Genomic DNA, 16,600 nt, shown 5'->3' with positions numbered 1-16,600 from the left:
GGGAAGGTGAACAGTGGTGTGTCTCCAGGGAAGGCCATGCTGCCACGTCACAGCTGCTGAAGTGCTGGCCTTAAATCTGGAAACCTGGAAGCTTTCTGGATGGGACAGGAACCGTGTGCAGCACCGGGACAAAGCTAGTGACCGCGACCAGCCCTGCTCTGCTAAACCTGGGCGTGTGCTAATCCCATAGTGATACGGTGATTTTAGGCATATCCAATATAAAGCAACAACAAAAGTGAGTGCTGATGTTAGGGTATGTATGGCACAGTTCTGTTTCACTGTGGCTCTTTCTTAGGTCATTATCTGGCTGTTCTGCTTGGCACTGGCACAGACATTGCCCCTTCTTCTTTCAACCCTCTCTTCCATGGCCTATACTTCTCACCCCAGGGAAATGGCAGAGAAGAGAAAGGTGCTGCATGTCAGAGTCGGTCTGTTCTTATGGCAGCTTATAACCACAGGGGTTATAGCGGAGCACTCCAGGCAGAAGGGCAAGGCAGCTGAGTTCATCTGGTACTGCAGCCTTCACGGGCAGGGGAAAGTTCATCCTGACTGTGCAGGGGAAGGCTAAGGAGCAGAAAGAAACTGCTTCCAAACTGCTTCCCTGCTTGCAAAAGTCCACAGACCCCTTGTTTAATGCTAGCGCGGTACTCAGTGGTATTGTTGGTAGCGATGTCCAGAAGTCAAATGGTATCAGCCACCTGAAGTTTAAAAGCTATTGCAATTTGTCCAACTTTGGTAACTGTCTTATTTAAAAAAACAGAGTAGATTGTGCATAATTAAAAAAAGCTGTTATAAGGTTAGTAGAAAGAGTAGAAAAATAATATATGTACTAGTTAAGTTTTTCTTTAATCTGTATGGAATCAAACTGCCTTTCAGAAGTGAATTAAAAGCAAATTCTTCTTGATTACAAGAAAGAACCTGGCTTTTCTGCTGCCTGTACCCGCAAATCTCCACGTGGGTGCAGGGAAGCTGCCCACAAAGAGTTCACTGCATGGCCAGGTCCTAAATAACCAACAATTTGTGCACTTTTCAAAAGGAATGTCGTATATGGTTAAACACATGGCATTCATGTGTTCAGCCACTGAAGGACCAAAGAAATGATGTGCTGGAATTTCAATATTTGTCTCTGACCGAACAGTCATGGTTCAATAGTTTTTCCATGCAGTTTAAAAAAAAAAGCTGTTGAAGAGATTGCTAATACCTCATTTAAAGCTTTGATCCTTCTGATACGATGACAGGGGGTCAAGCTTGGAGGCGGTGTCATAAACAAAAAGATATGAATATTCAGCATATAGAAGTATTCATTAATGACTCATAAGCAAGTAGGTCTTGCTACTAATTGGGTATTTTTGTGCAGAAGGATTGTATCTATGGGCTCCATACAATCTAACGTATTTTCATTCTGCTGCTTGCAAGGCTATCTTTTTGGCAGGAAGAACTCATTAATCAAAATCCTTCCTTTTGTAAATGACAGTGTATTTAGAGGGTGGGGAGAGAGGAGGGCAGGTAGAACATGCATCTGAAATGCCAGAGAGATGCTGCGCTGATACAGCTCGTACCACAGAACAGTAAAAAGGAATATAAGAAAACAGGGAATTTTCTATTTGGATGCAATGATGCACTGATTTCAGTGCACGCCTGTGGGAAATTTGAATCGAGAATTCTCTCATGCTTTAAATATTGTCTGATTTTTTTTTTTTTTAAAAAAAAAAAACAATGCATCTAAATTCAGTCTGTTTACCATTAAAGTGTTCTACATTCTGCTTTCCTGGCTGATGCAAAGTTTCTGATTGTCTCAGAGATCTTACTGGAGCCGGAATGTGTTGGGAACCTGTGGGGCTTGGCAGGCGGCCGGGAGCCCAGCTCCCGTTGGGCTGAGCAGCTCCCTTCTGCATGGGCACGCTGATCCTCCCCAGCTCCCAGAGGCAGAGCGATCTAGAGAGCAGACTGCAGAACAGCGGTAGAGTGCGTGAAGTACCTAGAAATAGATGACCACTGCGTATGTGCTTAATAATAGAGTAGGGAAGACTGCAAACATTTCCTTGTTTTGCTTCCCCTCAGGCCAAGGACTTAGTGTTTTATTGCTCTCGAGTATGAAATAGATATAATTTAAATAGATAGGAAAGGTATCTCCACCCTTTTAAGGGACTAAATTATGCATTCTGTGAAACAGTTTCCTTGGCACAGAAAACTTGGTATTTAAACTCTTTTTCTACTCTATCTCATAGGCTAACAGATTTCCCATGTTACTACTGGAAGAACCACCTTTTATTCTGCTCTAGCAAGGCCAGATTGATCTGTTTTTTAAGATAATAAATACATCATTGACCCTGTCTGCTAGCATACTTTACGAATTCATTAACACTTTCCTATATTGTAATATTTACTGTCCTATACAGCTCTGCAGGAGAGAACTCCAGCCACTGTACCATAAATCACTTTAATACACAAACTGAAAGCAGTTGCTGTTTATGAGACAGCTCACCTACCACTCAAACTTCAGAGACGTTATTAACAGCAGTGTGATGTGCAAAGCATTGGTGGAGGGTGAATTTGTATCTGTAATAAATAGAGGAATAATGGACAGGATGGTTGTCTGTACACCTGCGCAGACTGTCTGTGATGCCAGCACTTTGCAAAGAACATTATAGAAATTAATTCAGATGTCCTTTTGATTAACCAGCTTCTCAAAGTCTAGCATAAGCTCTTTTCTCTTTGGAAGGAAATGCTTCCAAGGAGGATGGAGAATTGTTTTTAATGGAGGTAATCTTCTAATAAATTACTTCTGGCCAAGGGGAGACTTGGAGGGGCAAGGTAATCCCAGAGTAAAGTTGATTTAACTTCTCCATTATCCTTAGGAAGGCTCTGGGATTGGAGCTTTGAAGAGCCATATGTGACGTTTTTAAAAGGTTTCAGCAAAGGTTTAAACTCCTATATTGTTAAATACGCTTTCTGAAGCAGTGAGATTCCCGTACCAGGGACAAGACACAACCAACATTTTTGTGTTCAGGGAAAAGCAGATGACATTTGTTTTTTGACAAGGTTACAAGAAGCAAAAATATACTTTTTTTTTTTTTTTTTTTCCTCCTTTCCTGAGTAGATTTTTATTGCATTCCCAATTAGCAACAAGCAGGTGGTTTTCATTTTTCTCCGACAGGCTGTTCAGCAACATATGTGTAAGGGGTTTGTGCTTTCAGCTGCTTCCCAGTGGACATGACTGAACATCAGACCTGCGGTGGGCACCCTGGCTGACAGGCTCAGCACAACGCAACCCCTCCCCACATGCTCTAGGTCTGGTGTGAAGCGTGTTGGCAAGGTAAATTAGCAAGGCTCATAGTGTAGCTATCTGCCCTTGCTGGCCTGTGCACAGAGTATGACTCTGCAAGTCTTGAGAACCAGCACCTTTTTCATTCGAGTACAAGAAGGAAACCTGAAATTGTCATTTTTCAACAGGACATACTGATTTGCATTACAAGGCTTGGAAGAAAACATGCATTTCATCTGCTATGACAGTTGGCCTTCTGAATTACACTTATCAGCCATATTAGCCCAGTGACATTTGCCAGAAGAGGACCAGAGGTTGGTAGTAGTATTCTTGCAGATCAGGGACGATGCACAGCTCTGGATTTCTGCATTCTCTTCTGCACTTCGGTGGCATTTTAAAATGTGAAAGCTGTGAATTAGCTCAGCTATTTACTGGCTAGATTGCACATGGCTCGCTGACAGGGAAGGTGCAATAGATTTTTTTTTTCTTCCCTTCACTTAGTGTTTGCTATCCACCAGGAAAGCTGCTGCAGCCAAATATAATAGCGGTCACAGGCCTGTGTAAGACTCTGCTGATCTATTTGCCTTGCTAATTTCTGTAGACAGTTATGTTTGCATCTGCGGTCTGTCTCGGCAGGAGGATCTTCCTTTTACAACGGTGTGTGGTTGTGCTATGTGATAATGAAGATGAAGGAGGCTGTGCACCTGAATTCCAGCCCTGGCAGAGTCCCGGGGCTCACCCTTGTGAGCTGTTGTTCGGGTGCTAATGGTGCTTCTGCCTCTCACATGGTCTGCTTGATTGGTGTTCCCTGCTGGATTGTACTCTGTAATGAGCAGTAATGCATGATGTGAAGTTCACGTAGCCCCTGCGCCACTACTTTGTCTTCCTCAGTAGGAAAAGAAAAAAATAAAAACCAATCCGGATCTTATTTCCATAAATTTCTCTCTATATTCTACTTAGCTTGAGAGTTTAAATTTTGCTGGATGTCTTTGCTGTACTAGACAGAAACGAGCTTTTCCTTGGACTGTACTGGCACATCTGCAGTAAGGGGTGTGCGGAAGGTGGGTGGGGAGGGATCGGAGCTCACCTGAAAGGGCAGGAGGGCAGGGAGCAGCTACAGCCTCAGACCCTGGGCTGGGTAAGAGAGGAGCCCCGGGAAGTCTCCCAGCACCGTGCTCTGTCCTGCGGCAGGCTGCGTGCTGCCGGGGGAAGGCTGAGCAATTCTGGGGATGCCCACATCCCCTTCCCCTGGTGAGAGCTCCTGCAAGCCTTGAGGGGGTTAGACAGGGGCAACAGATTTCCTTCCTCCAGACACAGAAAGGTCTTGCTGTTGCCTTCTGTATCAGCCATGGAAACCTCCATGTCCTAATTCATGCTGGTGACGTTCTCCTGTGCATGACAGTGTCAAAGGGTCTTAAAATATGAAGGCGTTTTCCTCCTAAGATCTTGGGAAGACCTGGACTTCCCTTTTCAGACCTAACCTGAACTGCACATCTGCAGCACCTTGTTTTCTAGGTTTAGTTATATGGCTATCTTATTTTATGTAGATTGGGTCGGTGGCACAAAGTAGAGATTTCTGTTTTCTAAGACTTATTGCTGTGATAAATGCATGTTTACACACACACACACACACCCCATCAGACTGTTAGAGAGTGATCTCTTTTAATCTCCGCAACACCACCCATACAATTCTGCGCAGTCACCACCAAAATCAGTTATCATGGAAAATCCTTCCCCTGCTGCCCCCTCACATTGCTAAAATCCAATTTTAGTCTAGGAAAAATGATTTAAAGGATTCATATGGGCAGGGCAAATTTTGTGACAAAATGGTCCAGCGCTGTGTCCTGGAACCACTCCTGCCTGTCAGCTGAGCCACTGCAGTATCTGTAATTTTTATGTATTAGTGATCTGGCACCTTCCTCTGGCATCCTGTTCCACACAAAATTAGCCCAGCATATGGGTAGTGTAAATTGGAGGACATAGGTTTGAGTAATGAACAAATAGTGACTATGCTAATTGGCTTCACGGGCACAGAGCTCGGTGTCTGAAGAACAGAATCACCTCAGCTGTTTTAAAATAAATTATAAAAATGAGTCTCTGATTTTGAGATTATTTTGTTTTAGTAATGGTAAATATCTCCAGCCTCCTACTTAGTGTGATTTGAGTTTGTGCGCAGCCCAGTTCTCCACATATTGTAATGAATGACTCCAGCAGACAGGTGAGCCAACATCTTTTCCCTTTGAGTTTTTAATGTAGCTGGGGTTGATAATAAAGATCGACGCATCCGAAGGTGTTCATCAAATTCTGACATCAAAACAGTAAGGAAAGCAGGAATCGCTGTGCTCATAAGAGCTGTAAATATCTCGTAAGACTGAATATCAATTTTCAAAAAATAAAGCTTGCTATAAAAAGAAAACCCCAGGAAGATATATTTTACAATAGGATTTATTTTACGAATTTCTACTGACGACAGCAGTTTCAAGCTTGCCAAGCTGAATTTTTATTTTATTTTTTTTTTTAGCTGCAAGTGTTTTAATGACCCTCGTTCCTCTGTCGGATTGTCGTTCTGCAGCCCACGGTCACTGCTGGCTCCTGTGCAGGAGTGACCTGCTGCACTGACAAACACTGAGTCAGCAGCTGCCCTCGCTCAGCGCTGTTCCCAAATCCTGTACCTGAGTGCCACAGCCTGGGCATATCTTTGTCCTTCCAAAAGCCCTGTGCCCTGCTGGGTCGCGTCGGGAAGGAGGATCCAATGTGGAGCACTGTGCTTGCCTTGCCTTGGGAAGCCGGACTTCTGCCCCTGAGCTGTCTGGGAGGGCGTTTGTTGCTGTTCTGGTCCCTGTTCTCACTGCTGTTCTTGCCAAACGCTGTCATTGGGATTTAGTGGCTTTGCTCCTTGTTACTTTAATGCAGACTGAACTTTTGCAAAGTGAGTGCAAGCAATTTCAGTTATCCTCTCAAAAAAAAAAAAAAAAGGCTCGGGGAGATAGAAAAGGAGAGGGAAAAAATGACTTTGCTTTGCAAAAGCTAGCTCTCTATGAGCAACTATGCTTTTTCTTCATTGCCATACAAACACACCTCAGTGCTCATGTTAAATTTTACCATCTGTGTTTGGGGAACCCTTGAAAGCAATCTTCCTAATGGGACTTTTTTTTTTTTTTTTTTTTTTTGGTGAAGTGAAGTCAGCTGTTCAACTGCTCTAAAGGGGATGTGTCTTAAAGGAATGCTGACTGTAGGACAGGCCTTGGCACTTCCCGGCTAATGAGACTGAAGAGCTGAGCACGAGGGAGGAGTGCTCCTAAAAGACTGGGGGGAGCGAGTAAAAAAATTGGCTTTCTCTTCCCTTACTGTTTTCCCTCCTCTCTGTAAGTATATTTGGGGGTGAAGAGAAGCCCTCTCTTGGTTCCTATTGCTCTCTGGTGTGTCGTGGGAAGCTGGGATAGAGAGCTGGTGATCAGTTGCTCACGTTCTCCTCTGGAGCATTTGTATGAATTCCCCCACTTCTCTTCCATGAGCCTTTGGCTTTTTGGGGTCATGTAGGTGTCTGGAAATTGAGAAGTGGGACCTGCCTGCAGTTTGAATAGTCCTTAAGCTTCTTTCATTCCTTGGTTTTGAACACCAGGGAGTTGCATTTAAGGTGCTGTAGTTTCAACTGTGGATAAATACAGGAATTTGGTAGTTTTATCAGTCCTGGATGAGAGGTAGCTGCTACAGCTCTAAACAAACACTTCCCCACACTGGTCATAAATCATAATTCATAAGGATAGATGATTATTCATAATAAATGATCTAAACAAATTATCCTTTCTGTCCTGCCCCTCCTTGATAATAGATGATCCTAGCTAAGCTAAAAACCTGAATAAATGTCCTAAACTATTTGTATATTGATACAGATATTTATAATGTGTGTATATATAAAAGCATAATGGTTTTGTTATTGTGGTGCTGATGATCTAAGGACTTAAATGGGCAAGGCTTTCAGAAGGATAATGTCTTTTATTAGATCAGTGGTTATAGGTGGAGAAGAGCAAATTTTCATCTCACAGGTCTCTATCTGCCTTGTAACACTGATGCCTCTTTAGTGCAATGCTCACACTCTTCTTGCTCTTTTTTTTATTTACACTACTACTTGGGTTCCCCCACTAATCGTGAACAATTAAAAGCCCATTTTTGTTGCATTAAATTGCACCTCTGTAATTATCTGTGGGAGTAAAGCTCTGACAGCTGCCCTTCTCGCCAAAGGCGTGCTCGCAGTATAGGTTGCTTAGAGACTTCCTATTTATGACTGTCCACAATTCTCCTTGGTTATTTTTCAAGCATACTGCTCTTTTCTTAAAATTGATTTGCAGAATACTCCTCATCTCACAACTCATGCAATAGGATCAAGACAGTGGCAAATGCTGTAATTCCCAGGCAGTGTTTTATATCACTAGATGATCTGTTTTTTGTTAGAGAGTCTGTTTGTTACTCTCCGTGTACCTCTGCTGGTGAGCAATGACTTCATCTGCTGTGAATGCAAGTAACCTGATTTTGAGTAATTTTTAGAAGAGCCATGGCCACAATCTCCTGTTGACTTTGATATCTGCAAGATTTTATAAAGTAAAGGAGCTGGGATTGCTCCACCTCCCATATGGTAACATGTCTCGATAACCATCGATGATTAGGAGACAATCAGGTGGGTGACGCTATGGTAATGAAAAGTTTCTCAGAGGAGTGTAGGCTTTAAAGGCAAATTTCATGAAGTACACTTTATATTTTGGCTCTTCCACAGTTTTTGTGAATTCTTTTATATACAGCACATGCAACAATAATGAGATCTTGATACTTTGATAGACGAATATGAGAATAGCCACTCATTCTGATACCTGAACATCAAACGCTTTCACCCTTCGTAGAACATAATTTTTAATTCTAAAACAGAGCAGCACACTTCAGGCAGTGCAAAGCTTGGCAGGTAGTGTGATGATGAAGATTGAACAACTTAATTGTGTTCTAGATAGAAAGTGCCAAAAGGAATCAGTGATACAGAAGTCAATGAGAAGCACAGCTCAGCCAGTCACATTTTCTGTTGCTTTCCATCACAGAAGAGGGTGGTTTGCGATTTAGTACTCCTGCATAAAATATTTTTTTCTTTCATAGGGGTATTCACAGGAGAAATCCACAAGCCTTAACAAATATTTAAATAAGTTTCTGGTTCCCTTTATTATTATTCCATCTGTATGAGCATATAAAGTGAAGCACTTTTTTTTTTTCTTTTTTTCTTTAGATGATCAGACTTTGGTCCAATGCATAAAATATCTGAAATGGCTCATTCAATTTAGTAGCTGACCATACAACCTAAACAACAACAGCGAAAAATAATTACAAGCTAAACAAACTGTTTGGAAGTCACAAGCACAAGTTTGCTGGAAAGCATTTTCCAGCTCTAAAGCTTTTACCAGTTTTGTTTTGCAAAGAGAAATTAAGCACACAGATTGTAAGCATGTTTCAAAACATAACATCTAGCAGTTTCATGCAGACAAGAAGTAGGTTACCTTCTCTTAAAATAAATATAAGCATACCCTTTAGGTTACCTGCTTGGTGTTAACCCATTGAATGCCAAGGGTTACAGTAGGAAATCTACAAGGAAAGAAACAATCAATGAAACCACAGAAGTCTTGAGTAACACAGATACAAGTTTCCAGTTGCAGAATAACCTCTCTCGGGTTCCTTTCAGAATACAATGCATGTGCTCATCCCAGAGCTGAGCTTACAACCACCCCCACAGGAGTACTGTTAGAAGTAATGGAGCATGCCATAACAGCACTCCAGTCTTATGTGTTATTTCTTTAATTGTATACAAAATAGAGTGAATAGGAATCATATCTCTAAGTCTAAAATAAAATAAAAAGACACTTTTCATTCTTAGGTGGGAAACTTTTCACCTGCTTCTGATCTGGGCCACAGTAGCTTGGAAATAGTTCAGTACAGTTTGGCAGGGACAGGGAAAATAATGCTGCACCTCACTGTAAATCCAGCAGTAAGTTAGTTCAAATTGAAATTCCTCCCAGATACTGTTGTTTAACACTCCCACGCTTGCAAAAAATGCCACAGGCTCTTCAACAGTCACTGCAGGGGGACCTGGGCTGTCTGTGCCCCCAGAAGCGGGCGCACTGGGCGGCACAGGCGCTGTGGCTGCCCCTGAGGGACCCTGTAAGTCACTGGTCTTCCTCTCTCTGACCCTTTTCCTGGGGGGCAGGAGCGGAAGCTTCCCTGCTGGAGGTGAGGCCTCTTGTCACGGCTGTTGTTCATGTCACGGCTGTTGTTCATGGCGCTGCTGTTGGCACTGGAGCCAGCCAAGGTCTCTACCCTAGGATGGTGGCCGACGGGCTGGGGCAGCTGCTCTCCTGCACTGGGCCCGTATCCGCTGCCCTGGGCGCACTTATACAAACCTCACACTGTGCTCTGGGCAGGCCATGTAAGCACTCAGAGGGCCTGTTGGAGTGGTACCGCCTTCCCTCTTCCTATGTCTTTCTGATGCTTGAAGGGAAAAGCGGTTGCGTGCCTCTGTGTGCCAACTGCCTGGCCTTGCCCTGCCCCCCCAACGCTCTGGCTGCGTTCGTGAGGAAACAGCAAAGCTGTGGCGGGGCTCCAAGGTTACCTTCTGGTTTCGGATCCTGTTCCTGGAACAAGCTGGATTTCCTGGTGGCTCAGTGGCACAGTTTTCAGGAGATGTTTACACGGCCTCCCCTCTGCCTCGTGAGTCAGTGAACCGCGGCGCGCTTCGCGAGCGGAGGGGGCGGCTTGCCAGCTCTCGTACTGCTGGCACTGCTCGCCCGGCCGCGCTGTCAGGCGTGCGCTGAACGGGAGAGGGTTCGGAGCCAGGCTGGGCAAGTGTCTTCTCCGGCCTTGGAGAGCACTGCAAACTCTTACACGTTATTTCCCTAAACTAATTAGATGCAAAATGGAAACCCGTGCATTTAAATGCTGAGTATAAAAGCTGCGTTAGAATAAACTGTGGGATACACTGCATGCATAGCTCTCATTAAAAAAGACAGTCTGCTCAGGTGAAGTCACAGGTGGGTATATACGGTAGGAAAATGCAAAAATCAGAAAAGCACTAACAGTTCCTGATTTCATTCACGACAGCAATTTACCGTTCCCTGTCCCTGCTCCCACCCCAGCCTGAAACCTTTTCATGGGAAGATAGCTATAATTTGGTGCCACCTCAGATTCAATTTAGAGTGAAAGTTGATCTTTCCATGGGAGAAAAACTTCCAGAAAGTTTTAGATCAGAAATGTCAAAGCAGGAGCACTGACTGCTCTGTCAGTCAGAGGCAGTCTCACATCGCAAAATCAAATTTCCCAGTTAGAATCAGCAAGCAAAAATAAAATAATTATTTCAAACTTTATCTAAAATAATAACCGTTTTGAAGTGTTCCTGTGAAGCAATTATTATTCAGTTGTCCTGACTGAATGATAAAATACCTTTAAGTAAAACTGAGTTATTCTGGCAGGGAAATAGTGTATTGACAATGCTGTATTTTCCAAAGGAAGAATCTTTCAGCCAAAAAGATGTGAAATTGGAACTAGAATTAAAGCTGTACTGCTAGACCATGTTAAAATACATTTTAAAGTGATCACGTACTGAACCTGAAGCTGCAGTCTAGCCACGTTTTCTGAGAATTTAATGTAGCACTGGCGAACCACCGCTAGCAGAGTGAGGCTGGTGCACGCAGAGACTGGGGCTGGCGCAGGGGCAGAGGCAATGTTATTCAGTCAATTCCCTGTCCGTGACCTGGGCCACGTGCTGGTGGCACCCACACTGGAGTGCAGCTGAAATGAGAGAGACTTCCTCAGACGGCAGCCTCAGCTTACCCAGCTCCGGCCCCTCTTGTCCCTCTCTGCGGGGATTTCCATCCGAGTTTGTCTTCGCTGTGTGCTGTCTGGGCAGGTTTGGCCAGCTCTGACATCTGTCGAATGTTCCCTACCCAGACTTAAGATTCCCACGGTAAGTATTGATATGACCTGGGGAATCATGTTTTTCCTTAATTGACAAAAGGTTTTGGTTGATATGTTTTATATATTTCCTAGTAAATTGCCAGCAAATCGTGGTGGGGAAAGCCTCTTGCAAAGCAGAGGGTGCACCAACTGGTATTTCTGTACTCTTACTACAAGCAGCATTGGCTTGCCTCCTTATGACAAAATAAATAAATAAATAAAATCTGAATTATATTTTAGCAAGTGGTAGGGCTCCCCTGGGCAAAAATCTCACTCGAGGAGTGTAAAGGGAGTGGAAGATGGCAGCTCTCCCGGCTAAGTACACCAGGAGCTAAATTCAAACCAATTTTCATTTAGTGAAAAAAGATAGATTCATTGTGACAGTTTATTATTTGGAGTTTATAAAATGGGAAGAAGAGGAGGCCAAGAGAACAATTAGGGGAAGGACAAAAGTAGCTTTTATACTAGGTACCAATAAACTATTTCTCCCCAGTATGAAGTATGCTGTGACTGGAATTTCATTGTAGAGTTTTGGTAGCACAAACCAAACTCTGGAGCATCACCGCCAGGGTTGCTGCTTTTACCAGAATCCTGGCTCAGATTAGAAACTTCTGCAGACACGGGCACATATTCCTACCTGGGTCCTGCAAATTGTTTTAAACGAGTCTGGATTAAATGTAAACACAACATTCCTATATAACAGTAGAATGCATAAAAAAGATCATTAGCATTGACATGTGGGTTGTTTGCACTGCACTGTTCTAACAAAGGTGGTGATATCAGGAATACATACAACTGGAATCACTTTCTGACATGGTCGTTATTATAATATGTGTAGGTCCACACAAGCAGAAATAAGAAGTGTTTCTTCAAAATATAGTGACTGTAAACAATCCAACATTTTAATTCCCACTGATATACATATGCTTGTTTTTATCACAGCATGAAGTACTTTTCCATGATACAATAAATAAAAATACAGCATATGCCTGTGTATTTATCACATTTGTGGCTGATATACCGCTGATGAAAATCAGGAAGAGAAATATGACAATGAACTCTAGGTCAATGCAACAAGTAAGTTTAGAACAAGACACCAAACGGGGATCTGGGACTAAATTTTTTACAAGGGTTTTCTTCATAAGGGTGTAAGGATAAATCTGAAACAACTCCACAGAATTTATCCAGGTGAAAAAAAATCATAGACTGAAAGCAAATAAAGCCCCAACTTTGAGTCCTCTCCAGTTTGGAGAACTCTGGGGACTGCAGTTTAGGCTTGATTCTCATCAGAATGTATTTTCAGATATAACTGTTTATAGCTGAAATCCGAGTCCAGGAATAAAAACAGTGTGGCCTGATTTTATATGAATTTATTAATTATATCTGTAGTTACAAAAAATAAAAAATTGGAATTAGTCTTAATTTTGAGGAAAACAACCATAATTCAAATCCCACTTTAATGTAGTCCTTGCCAACTTGCCTTCCCATAACAGATGTTACTTCTTCTGACAATGTATTGTGGCCAAGCCGTTTATTTCTAGCCAGAAAATTAAGTAAATAATAAAAAAACAAAAGTGAGGAAGATACATATTTTTGTCAGTGCAGACTTAGCCCCCTTCCCCAAAATGCCACTGCTTGCACAGGAGGCTGAGTCTCGAGGATGCATTTGCCTGTTCTTCACTTGCATTCCTTATCTTAGAACTCCTTTGTTTACGTTTTTGCTCTTCTCGCTTCTTTCTGTTCTTTGCATCCTCAGAAGTATGGTTTATCTCTGTCCTCCCTGTTCTGCTCCAGGGGAATCCTCTTGGCCAGTTCTGAACATTCTGTCTGTATTTGATCTGGTGGCCCCTTCCGTCCTCCGTCATCCACAGGCAATTTTACATCTCAGTTCTCTGCCCTTCTTAAATGCTTTCCAGCTTCTGACTGAAGGGCGCACCTGACTGGATTAGGGCCGAGCGGTCTAAAACCTGAAGTCCTACTTACAGAGGACATTTATCAGACTCTTCCTCCCAACATCCAAATAAGTTTAATAAGAACTTGCTATAAAGTCAGTGTTGTAGCCTGTTGAAGGTACCATCATTTGGAGGGGGCCGAAAACTATGATTGCATAAGGATTTATTAATTTATGGTTTTTCCTCTCAAGATTTCTAAGCAGATAGTTACACAGATTCATTTGTGACTGCACAAATTGTTAGCAAGATGTAATCATTTCTGTAAATAAGCTAAATTGTCACATGATACTGCATTTTATTAGGGCTTAGAGTATAAGGGTATAGAGGTGTTTTTTATTATTATTATTTTTATTTTTTCAGAAGCCTGTGGGAGACAGGTATGACACAAAGCATTTTGCAGAGGTAAAAGTAAAAACAAATTTAATATCTCAAATTCACAGAAATGATGTGACTTTCAGCATGCTGACTTCTTCCCCTGTGCTGAGCCACCGGATTCTTCTGTCTGGGCTCTGCACGTGCAGTCAGACCAAATCCTGGGGCTGTGATCTGTCTTCGAGGTCTGAAAACAAGATGCTGCCAGTGGTTTGCAACAGTGACTAGGAACCCTTCTGGATGAAATGATCTGCATAGATGTAAGCTGTTATTATTACTACTAATACATTTTATATTCCCTTTGTTACAATTACTTTCACAACATGACTGAAGAGACGTTCTGCTAAGAATAAACTTGATACTTGCATTGCATTATAATAAAATAGAAGATAATTTTCCATGGAAAGAGAGAATAAAAAGAAATATTTTTTCTTTACCAATGGCATAGCAAACTACCAGCTGTTCAGCCTGCCACCAGCTCTGAACTGCAGCATTACATGGGAGGGAGGCAAAGGTATCGTGAGCTTTGAAACCTTTAATTCCTCTAAGAAGCCTATTTTGCATTATTTGTAATTTTACACATTTCATGGCTTGTCACAACCTTAACTGCATTTGAACGCAATTTCTGTGTGTGTTAAATATAGTCTTTTAAAACAAGTTACATTCCCATATTTTTCTCAGTGACAAATTGCAATTGTCAAAGTAAGGATTTTAAAAATATTAAATGACGTGCACAGTAAGCCAGTGAAAACAGGTATCGTAGAGTTTCCTGTCTTCTAAGGCATCCAGGCAATATGTAGTCCATATGCAAGGTGTCAGCAAAGACACCGAAGGATGTCACAAAAGAGTTGTGATGAGCAATATGGTTAGAGAGATTAAATAAAAACTTTTGCCAGAAGATATCACTCCTATTTGCAACACACTTTAGTTTATTCTTGTGCTCACAGAGTACATGCCTTCTTCGAACAAGGTGGTTTAGTTTAAGAAGTATGAGCATTGTTGTGTTATTACTTTTTGTGCCAGTTCTTGAAAGTTGGAGTCATGACTGGGGTTCAGAGTGTCTTAAGTACTGTGTGAAAAGACAGTCTTTGTCCCAAAGGGTCGTCATCAAAGCCAGTCTTATTCCAATTTTATTTATTTGTTTATTTATTTATTTATTCTTCCGGAGTGTTATATATAAGAACAAATTCTGTTGTCAATGGTACAAATACTTTCTCCTGATGTCACTAGATAAGCACTGAACATACAAAGTGGATATTTTAGTAGTTTATAAGCATTTAACTATAAGCATTTAGTATCTTATTCTATATTACAGCTTTATATATGAGAAAACACCAAGAACTGCTGTAACTTTACTGCATTATAATTTAGTAACTGTTGAACCAAGTTTTTTCCTCAGTATGCCAAGGCTAAAGATTTCACGATCTCTGCCATGGGACAGATCCAGGTAAAAGTTGTTCAAAGTTTGTGTATAAAAAGAATCACTGACCATCACTAACATCATTGCAAGGTGTGGGTCTCACTACATTACGTGAGGAAAAACCAAACACACAACCCAAACCACCCAGATTTGTACACAACTAAGCTCAAAGATGATTTTAAGTACTATAGCACATCTTTTTATTGCATATTGCCTTGTTAATGTCAGCCTGAAATTGTTCCAGGCAAATCTGTTCAGAAAAAGAGCACAGTATGTACAAATCTTTCTAATCTAAACAAGATAGGATGCTTCGTTCAGGTATGCGGTTTACAAGGCATGGAACATATGCTGTGTGAGGAAAACAAAACATGTAGCAATCAACCATCTGATAAAACAAGGGTGCTGTGGACAGAAGTCTTTAATCACTTAAATGATCACCAAGAGTGCAAATTAAGGCTACACTTTCAACAGGTTTTATAAATGTATTTTAGCTGCCTTTTTTTCCCCTCGTGCCGTTGTTTTACTTTCAACATACGTACTGTTCAGAGGGACAGGAGGCACCCAGCATAGCTCATATGGACAAGTAAAAATCGGAGTAAACTAATGAAAAGGCTTTGATAAACAGTGATTATATACAATAAGTATCTTTATTAAAAAACAAAACAAAACAACATAAAAAAACCACAACCAAACCAAACCAAAACACACCACCCCACCCCTAGCCCCCCAAAGCCAGCCTGATGGGAACAGTACATTTGCCAACTGTTCGCATGGGAATGGGCCAGGATTCGTCATCTAAAGTAATACCTAATTAATCCTGTTTTGCAACAGCTGTGTCTAGTCTCGTGTGCATACAACTTTTATCTTGTATTAAACGTGTCCTTTGAAGCTCATTTTTGACCTCTGCTTTGGTGCAGCCTGCCGAGAACTTGCTATAAGGGAAGAGCCAAGGATCATCCTGATGTACAGGTCTCAGAAGTCAGAGCAGATAGCCACAAACTATGGACCATGACCAAGCCCTGCTATGCGGTGTGCAGTGCCGGTCACTGTGATTACTTTTGTGGCGCTAATTTAGCTCTGTGAGCCCCTGGCCTCTTAGGACAGCAGGAGGCAAAGGGCTGGAGACCGATCATTGTTTTTCCTTGGTTTTGCCTGTTTCTGGAGCAGCCAGTTCTGGCCTGTATGTTACTATTGCTTTTATGAGACTTGTGTTCCCGACAGGTGTGTGCAGAGAGGCTGTCTGGGGCAAGCCTGTGTTTTAGCCAGGCACAGCAAAGTGAGTCAGCTGTAGGCTGCATGGCAGCGCTGAGCTGCATCTCAGCAGAGCTGGTGACGTGTCGCTGGCCTCCCACTGCAGGTAATTCAGTTCTGCAGTTGAGAGAATCTACTAATTTCCCTAGGCTGCCCTGGCCCTCTGTGCCGTCCTGGTGTGTGGGCTAGCCTGGGCTGGCGCTCGCAGCAGTGCCCAGGAGCAGCTCTGGGGGCTGTGCGCGCTGTGCTCACCAGGGACTGGTGCGCTGCCAGGTGCCTTTCTACCAAGCCACATCATACAATGTGCACTGGGATCTTCTCACATGGGTGTCAGGAATTTTAGAGAGAAGCCCGTTTGGC

At 42.4% G+C, this 16,600-nt stretch overlaps 1 long non-coding RNA gene across 1 annotated transcript; it reads right to left on the bottom strand.

Annotated features, from left to right (window-relative positions):
* Window positions 1–8,538: 8,538 nt before the first annotated feature.
* LOC118170571 lies at window positions 8,539–9,997 on the bottom strand. The gene is made up of 3 exons (XR_004752782.1): window positions 9,906–9,997; window positions 8,839–8,884; window positions 8,539–8,602 (listed from the first exon to the last, which is right to left on the bottom strand). It is a non-coding gene; the product is annotated as an uncharacterized LOC118170571 (long non-coding RNA).
* Window positions 9,998–16,600: the final 6,603 nt, after the last annotated feature.

Source organism: Oxyura jamaicensis, chromosome 8, assembly GCF_011077185.1.
Source record: "Oxyura jamaicensis isolate SHBP4307 breed ruddy duck chromosome 8, BPBGC_Ojam_1.0, whole genome shotgun sequence".
NCBI lineage: Eukaryota > Metazoa > Chordata > Aves > Anseriformes > Anatidae > Oxyura > Oxyura jamaicensis.
Note: the sequence above shows the minus strand (reverse complement) of the source record. Positions and strands in the feature narration are given on the sequence as shown.